Below are 9264 nucleotides of genomic sequence, written 5' to 3'. Positions count from 1 at the left end.
ATTTATTTTCTTTTAGTTTATTTTATTTTCATTTTAATTTTTTCAATTTAATTTCAATAGTTTAAATTCAGTCATTTAATAGTTTCAATTTAGTTTGATGCATGATAGAGAAGTAGGAACTTATTTAATAGTTTCAATTTAGTTTGATGCATGATAGAGAAGTAGGAACTTATTAATTGGTTGCAACACATTTTGAGTGAATCAATTGCATGAGTGAGATGAACTGTGTACTAATGAGTATTTTTGTGAATTGTTGATTCTCGTGCAAGAAAGCCTTAGTGTAATTGATGAAGTGTGAACTAACAGTACAAAAGTGAAAAAGTTAGTATTTCTGATAGAAAAGCATGGAATGAGAACCTTCATACTTCAATGAAAACCGGTAAGTTGTATGAACTTTCAACTGTGAGAGAATGACTGGTTATAATGTCTTGATTTTGCATGATTCTTGGATTGCTTGAAATGCATGTATGATGTGGAGATGATCAAGGCCTTGTTTGTTATTTTATTCAGCTATTTAGCCAAAAAGTCATCCTGTGAATGAATGCATCCCTTGCACCCTTTTTGAGCCTAATGTAAAATTTTTGTCATTGGAACCCAAGCCCAAAATGTGATATTTACCAACTACCCTTTCTTAGGTTGTAGGAGAGTACTCATGGATCCAGACAAATCTATCCCCCAAATTATCCTAAATTTGGGGGAATGTTTTTGGGTGATTTTCTATTGCAGGAAAATAAATATACATCACAAGTTAAATTGAGTTACAAAATATGGTATTACTCCAGCCCAATATGAATGTTTTTACATTTGCAAAAACAAAAAAAGAAAAAAGTTCTGTTATTTTAAAGAATAAAAGTTGGGGTAAACCATCATCAAAGAAAATAAAGGTGCTGAAAAAAGTAGCAAAACAATAAGGTTGGTGTTGTGAAAAATTCTAAGTTATGGTTTATAAAACCATGTTACAAGCCATGTTACAAGCCTAATAAAGTCCTTAGTGATTCACATTCTACATGTATGATAGCATTGACTGAGATGATGTGCAAAGTTGGGAATTTTACTATTCATTTGTTATAATTCAAACACTTTTACGGAGACACTTGTTAGATTGAGAGAAACACTAACCTTGTGAGGACTGGAGTTTGGTGTTATTCCTTGTGACCTATCATTCTTGCTAACCATTTCATTTGAAGTGCATCTTGTTTTGCTCCTTTCATGAACTTATGACAACTGTGAACTTGAGAATTTACCCATGAAGCTTTTTAGAATGTATGCAACTATCTCGTGAATTGTGATTGGTAAACTCTGAAATTTTTCCTTTTGCTTGAGGACAAACAAAGATTTAAATTTGGGAGAGTTTGATAATTGCTAATTATGAGTATATTTTGAGGGTTAAATTATAGAGGAATTTGCAATTTTTCTCTTCTAATTTTTTCTTTTTGAGCAAATAATTGTTAAATTAACATCATTTAAGTTTTTGTGCTGAGAATATTAAAAGTGATGGGTTTATGAAGCTTAGTAAGTAAAATAAAGCCCAGAAAAGCAGGAATAATTAAGGAAATCAGAGCTAATTAAGGAAAGCAAGCTAATTCAGGAAAAATGACTAATTAAGGAAAACAAGCTAATTGAGGAAAGCATGGCTAATTAAGGAAAGAAGATTAATTAAGGAAATCATGATTAATTAAGGAAAGTAAAGGCGAACTTAGTACAAGAAGCTCACTAATATGCACCTATAAAAGAAGAAGAAAGAAGAAGAAAAAGACACACAAAAATTCTAACAGAATACAATTCCTTATAAAAGACAAAGGCTAGAAGAAAGAGAAGCAAACATTGAGAGTCATTCCTTCCCTTCATTCCCTTTCTTATCTTTTTCCCCTTTACTAAATATTCCACTATTGCAATTGTAAAGTCTCCATGAGAGGCTAAACCCCCTTTGTTGGGAACTTGACAACCAACTACTCTTGATGTAATTTCTCTTCCTATCTATTTATAATATTACATTTGCATTATCCTTTCTTGTGCTTAATATTATTGTTTGTGGCTTGATCACCCATTTGCATGGTAAATTTTAGGGGTAGCGTTGGGAAACATTATTTTCTAATAGAATTGAGGAAGTGTATCTAAATAAAGTCATCACTAGGAATAGGTTGATATTTGTTTACCCTATTATACATCTCTATTCTTAATGAAATTTACTATTTTAGTTTTGCAAAGGGATTTGGGAGAGAAAATAGATAAATTAGGCTCTTTCATGTAAGGATCAAAGTTAGAGTATATTAGTGGATGCAAGTGTAAATTGAAATAATTATAAATAGAGAAAAATCATTAACATTACATCAAGGAGTAGCTCTCGTAGGCTAAGTTCCCAACATTCTCATCTTCAGAGTTTCCTTCTACAATATTATTGAATTTTCTCATCTTTTCTGTCTTTAATTAATTAATTTAAATTCACGTTTAATTCTTTTCCTTGTTGGATTTAATTTTAGCAATTTAATTTATTGTTTTCTACAACCTTTCCAAATCTTTTTCTTAATTAAATATTTATCTAACTAAGTACAAAGTTCATGTGGATTCAACACTCAGACTTCCGTTTTAACTTTACTACTTGGGACGAATTGGTGCACTTTCCAATCCATCAACAAAAACCTAAGGTTCCATATAAAATTCATCACTTTTGGCCTTGTATATCATTTGGAACTTCATTTTTATGTTTTAGGGAAATTTAAGTGTTATTTTTACGAGAAGAGAGAAATAGAGAGAGTAGTAGCCATCAGTCTTTTTCCTCTTAATTGAGCGTTACCACTGATTTTGTAAACCAAAATCCTTCCTATTTTGTGCAAATGGTTTGGTTTAAAGACTTCCTCCTCACTATTCAACACCACCACCACCACCTTAGATCAGAGAAGAAAGATGAAACATTTCCCTATTTAAGGCAACTTCAGCTCTTGGCCCTATCAATGTTGCAACTGCTCCAACTACAAGGCCACCTTCACACTTTAAGTCTCATCATATTACCTCCATTAAGGGATTCGAACAAGCCATCATCCAAGATGCTGCCTCCCTCTCTCAAGTTCCTAGAGCCCTTGTAGGAGATAACGGGATTTGCTCATGTCTCTCTAAACTCTTTTTTTAAGATTGTACTGGGGATACTGAGTTCTATAATGATGTGTCATGGGTGACAAGGTGTAAGGTTGACTTACTATGTGGTTTTCACTTGTGTTGCAATTGGTGTACTAGCTACCGATGAAGTTTTGGTTGCCAAACTTTGTGGCAATGCCAATGGCGATGATGAAGATGAGCAACTGAACTAAGGTCTTGAACTTGAAGATTAAACAAGTAGTAGGTAGTTTTTCTTTTTAAGTTGTATTTTTTTTGTGAGGGACGACTAAGTTGTTCTTTGTAGGAGACGAAGGCTAGCTGGGAAACAATATTTTTTTTTGTGAGGAATGACTAGTTCTTCTTATTAAATGAATCCTATTTTAGTTTTGCCTATAAAAAAGTGTCATTTCTTTGTTTTAGTGTGAAGTTGATGATGGGGATGAAATTTATAAAATTTGACTTTAAAAACGGGTTCATTAGGTATGAAAACATAAGGTTACATGTAAAATACATTACATTTGGGTTTGGGAATTTTTATTTTTATTTTTATTTTTTTTAAGTGCAAAAGAAAGATATATTACTATGTGTGGGCACAAAGGGTTGCCCAAACCCATTACAAAAGGCCCCTATACAATTAAGTATCGGTATCAGTTAAAGTATATTAAAATGGAAATGACATTAATATACCGTAATCGCTGCTACCCACCAGTGCACCAACCAATAAATCTCTTTCAATAACTATGCTATTGTCCCACCCACAAATTCCAAACAAAAACGGTTACACCTATCACAAAATAAAAGATCAAAGATAGGAAGGTGCTCCACCAATAACATAACACTAACAATATAATCCTACAACCATATCATTCACATAGGATACTATACCAATGGTTTGAGAATCTCTTGAATCTACAATTTTAAGTTTTGAGGTTTTTTCGATAATATAGAAACTGTTTGGAGTGAACTAGACACTTGGGTACAAAATTTGTTGTTTTTAACCTTTGAAATACATTACGTTTTTGGTAAAAAAAATGCTTAGCATCATGACATATTAATAAAGGAAACTAAATTTACATGCTTTTCAAAAACAAGTAAAGGTTCTTGTCGAGTACAAGTAAACCCGTAAGATTAAGGTGTAACATTCCAAGCATTGTTGTGACCTCTATTTTGATTTTGTCACTCTGACTTGCCATCCCTTATGTTGAGGGAGAAATCATTGTTTTGATTTCAAAGCAAAATGATATACACGTATTTAATGGTATTTGTTAGTGATTTTTCATGTCAATCTAATGCATTTTAACATTTTTCGTTGACAAAACTTATGATATGGTGCAAGATTATGAAAAATAGGTGCCCAAGAGCTATCATGTGAAAAAAGCTACAAATAATGTATTTTTGAAGTTATTCAGGCACTACTGAGCAGATCATAATCATGGTAGATTTTGTATTGTCGTGGTGAGCTAATCACAACCTTCAAATTAGCATCAATTAACTCCAATCACGACCATGGTAGATTTTGTAACACCAAAGTGGATTTTTATGATCACGGTTGTGGTCAAATTGAAAAAATTGTATAAGGACCTAATTAAATACACTTTTCACTTTACTAATAATGATCCTCTTTCTTCCCTAATGCCATGGAAAATAACAAAGTCTTTGTTTGAGTTGTCCAATGGTGACGATTGGGGTGTATTCATTACACTAAGAGTTCCAAGTATTGTTGTGACTTTTGTTTAGATTTTTTCACTTCGACTTGTCATCTGTCATGTTGAGGGAGAGTTCACTTTGGGAGTTTTAGTGCCAAACCATAAATCCAAATTTGATGGTATTTTTTGAGTAAGTTTTCATGTCAATTTAATGCATTTTGACATATTTCATTGACAAAACTCACAGTCTTGTTCCATCCCTTGCATCTCCTCGTGTAAGTCATGTTCACTCTGTTGGAATTTTAGAGGATCCTTATAAAATACTAATATTACCACCAAGAACACATTACGTTAGATTATCAAGAAGAGTTTTAGGAATATCTGGATTCATAATGATTGATCAAACAAACGCAGCAGACTTTGAATCCGTAGGTGATTTTTGATCTATGTACTCTTTTTAGGAACTGTTACGGAACGAATAACCAGCTTACAGCGTAACTGTTGGCTTCATGGTTCTTCCTCAACCGGAACCTCTTTAATAGTCTTCTTATACCGTATTAACCTAATTGGGTTCCCATTATCTCTTAATAGGCCAACACTCACATCCGCTCATTTAAGTCCATATCCTTTGATTTAGTTGTCTAACGGACTCACTTAATTTGATCACATAAAATAAAATCCACTAATGATAAATAGCTAATATAGTTGTCTTATAATATTAGCCCACATTAAGTATTGAAATAGAAAATTCCAACAATCTCCCACTTGGGCTACATATTGTAACAATTATATAAAAAATCCTTAAGTGCGCATTTGTATGCTATTTATCTTTAGACTTCCACCTTAACAACTTGGTTCATCTCATATATCAATAATGGAATCATTGTGGCTTTCATCACTACAACAAATGTAACTAGACCCCAATGACCACCACATCAGTACACTCAATGAGATAGATCAATATGGATAAGCAGCATGAAAATTACATGCAATGTGATCTTAGTCATGCCTATTTCCAACTGGTCCAAACTTATTCTTTATAGAGATCTATCCTAACACAACATAAATATTGCAAATAAAACAAGCTAATAATGAAATAATAAACTTTAACTTTATTTCTGCAGAAAATCCAAACAACAAAATATTTGTAAACCGTAAGATATAGAACATAAGTAAGACCCATACTAAACTAAGGTACCATCAGGAATTACACCTAACAGTGTGCTCATGAAAAACTTTAAGTGTCATACCTTTAGTAAGTGGATCAGTTAGCATGGAATGAGTTCCTTAATGTTCTATACAAATCTGTATTTTTTGAATTCTTTATTTAACATCTAATACTTTATTTCAACAAACTTTTACTTGGTTGAATCTTTAATAATATTGTTAAGATATTATCCCAATAAACACCCGATGACTACTTAATGTTGGCGATAACAGGTAAGTCAGTTACAATAATTTAGCAATCATAAGTTCTAGTATGATGTCTCATAGCCAAATATTAACTTCACAAACACGGTTAAATGTGGATCCTTATGTGGAGTGATTGCTATTAAGACATTCCGAAAAAATCAAAGTCAGAATACCCAATGATCTTTAAACTTCTAGACTTTCGATATAAAAACATGTATTTTCTTGTTCTCTTCAATTAACACATAATGCGTTTTACTACTTTGTAGTGTTACATACCAAGATTACTCATATATCACCTTAGGACTCCCATAAAAAATTATTTTATACATGCATATTTGAAATTTAAATAATATGAGTAATTTAAACCATAGTAGTATCAACAACAACAATTAAAGAAGAGAAAATAAACATACAATGTAAAAATAATCTTTATGGTAAATTTCAAGACCCAAACAAGATACCTAACGCACTATTAATCCTCAATCTTTGGATTGAAAAAGACTAATTGTAAGTGGCACTCTCAACGCATTGATCAAACATTGGTGATAAGTCTTGTCAAACAAAGTTTGTCTTTGGATACTCCATTGCTCACATGGAAAACTTATATGATGATTACTCTGGTCAAATAATGATTGTCTTTGAACATTTCATTATTCACATGGAAAATCACACTATTTGTAATCACCGTATGTTTACCATCGCAAGCATGTAATTATTCTGTCAAATTATGTCTTCCTTTGGGTCGAGCACAATTCGCATGAATAATTTCATGCAACATCCATGTAAATTCAATCAAATCAACTTACACAGCAGATGTTACTTTGACAACATGTTGTTTCAATCAATTTAACAAAAAAAAAAATACAAGACAATTTAATATAATAAATGGGAGGTCTTAAAATTACATAACTTTCACATATAATTTAGTTATATAAAAATATATATAACAGAACATGCAAATATTTTGCGGAACAAACCCATCATAAGATACCTAGCACAACATTAATTCTTGGAGAAATTAATTTGTAATTGGTACTTTCAACGCAATGATCAAATATTGACAATAAATTTTGTCAAATAATAGCCTTTCTTTGGACCGACTATTATTCACATGAAAACACCTTATAATCGTCATACATTTATCATAACAGGTATAAAATATTATTTGGTCAAATTGCGTCTTCCTTTGGGCTGAACACAATTTGCATAAATAATTTTATACAAAAATCTATGTAATTTTAATCAAATCAATTTTCATAATAGGAATTACTTTGAAAATATATCGTGTCAATCAATATAATTAAAAAAAGTCACTAGATATGCAAATAAATGGGAAACATCTATTACTGCTAAGTTAACTTCAATAATGATAGCAAAATAATATAAAACATTAATTACAACAAGTAAATATCATATCCTTAAATTATAATTAATGCTATCATTAATTTATACTTAAAATACCCTAAGTAAATATTGCATTCTTCCTCGCATGCGCAAAAACTTCCTTATAACCACATAAGAAAACTTGACACCACACTTTAACCCAAAACCTTAAGGCTCAGGTTTGTGGGTCTTCTCCTCACTTATATGGTACTCAACTTTTTCACTTCTACTTGATGTGGGACTTCACCTCACACTTGTACTACAATAATTTCCCCCTTAACTGTGAGTCTCTTCCACATGGTAGCCTCCCCCTCGAGCAGAAGTCATTACCATTCACGAGTATAACCATTAGAACCCACATGCTCTAGGTACTTGCGGTACTTGTGTTCGCTCTTTGGCAAACTAATCGAAAAGTGAACCAAGTCACACAAGTAATATAAAACGGTAAGAACCGAGTTTCGAATCACAGGGAACTTGTTTCACTTAGAAAATATATGTTAAATGAACAAACATTTATATAAAGCACGTAAATATTAACTTGGATTTTTGTATAAATATCTAATTAAACACAAAGCAAAATATCTAGAGTTTGAGAAGTAAAAACAGTCAAGAAAAAGCGCATTGGGTCATCCTACTGAATTCCCTTTGATGTTATTAAATATTTTTCTCTATTTAATGTTATCATAATGTTCTTATGCTGAGAAATTACCTAAACCAAGATCCCTCGAGTGAATGGGTCTAACTTTATTTAAACCTTGTCCTTGATTACAACATAAATATGACTAGATCGCTGCACTTCATTCCTAAACATACAGTTTTCTAACTTGCTCTATCAAGTTCTAAGGTTTTAAAGCACTTGCCAGTACTAAAAATCCTAACTATACATACAAATGGGTGATCAAGCCACAAGCATGCAAAAATAAGCATAGATAGAAGCAATGAACACATAAAAACAACATTAATTAGATAGTAAGAGAGTTTTACATCAAAGGTTCAACAAAACTCTCCAACAAGAGGTTTAGCTTTCCATTACAAGCAATGAACTTTCAGCACAAAGGATAGATTTTGAGAAAAGAAAGTGGCTAAGAATGGTTGAGGATGTCTCCTCCAACCTCTAGAAACCTAATCTCATTCCTCTAACCTAAACTCTCTTTGGAGGCTTGTTTTTATCGCTCTAGCTTCTCCCTTGGCTCTGTTTTTTGACTCCCCTCTTTAGTTTCTGCCAACTTCAGTGTTTTAAAGACACCTTGACGTTTCAGATTCTAAAGGCTCGCTTAGTGAGATTGGCTCGCTAAGTGCGAGTTAGTGAATTTTGGCTTAGCAAACTGAGCGCGAGAAGAGACAAACTACTCGCTGGGCGAGCTTGCGGCGCGCTGGGCGAGCACATCTCTGACTGATCATCTTCTAGGGTTTCCCTTCATACTAAGCGAGCTGAATGCCTCGCTTAGCGGATGTCACTCGCTAAGCGCATATGCATCGCTTAGTGAGACACCAATTGCTTGACCTTCTCTTCTTTTGGTCTGAAACCGAAGTGGTTTCATCATTAATTCACAGAATGAGAGTATCTACTGTATAAAATCAAACTAAACATAAAAATATGTATAATTCCTACAAAAAGAACCATAAATTGGAGGAAAAATGCTAATTTCATGAAACTATTCAATACAAAAATTAGTTGTAAATAATGACTAACAACTTGCACCGCCACTCCATCCACAGGACACGCTGG

The sequence above is a fragment of the Glycine max genome, chromosome 12 (assembly GCF_000004515.6).
Source record: "Glycine max cultivar Williams 82 chromosome 12, Glycine_max_v4.0, whole genome shotgun sequence".
NCBI classification, from domain to species: domain Eukaryota; kingdom Viridiplantae; phylum Streptophyta; class Magnoliopsida; order Fabales; family Fabaceae; genus Glycine; species Glycine max.
This window is presented reverse-complemented; position numbering follows the sequence as displayed.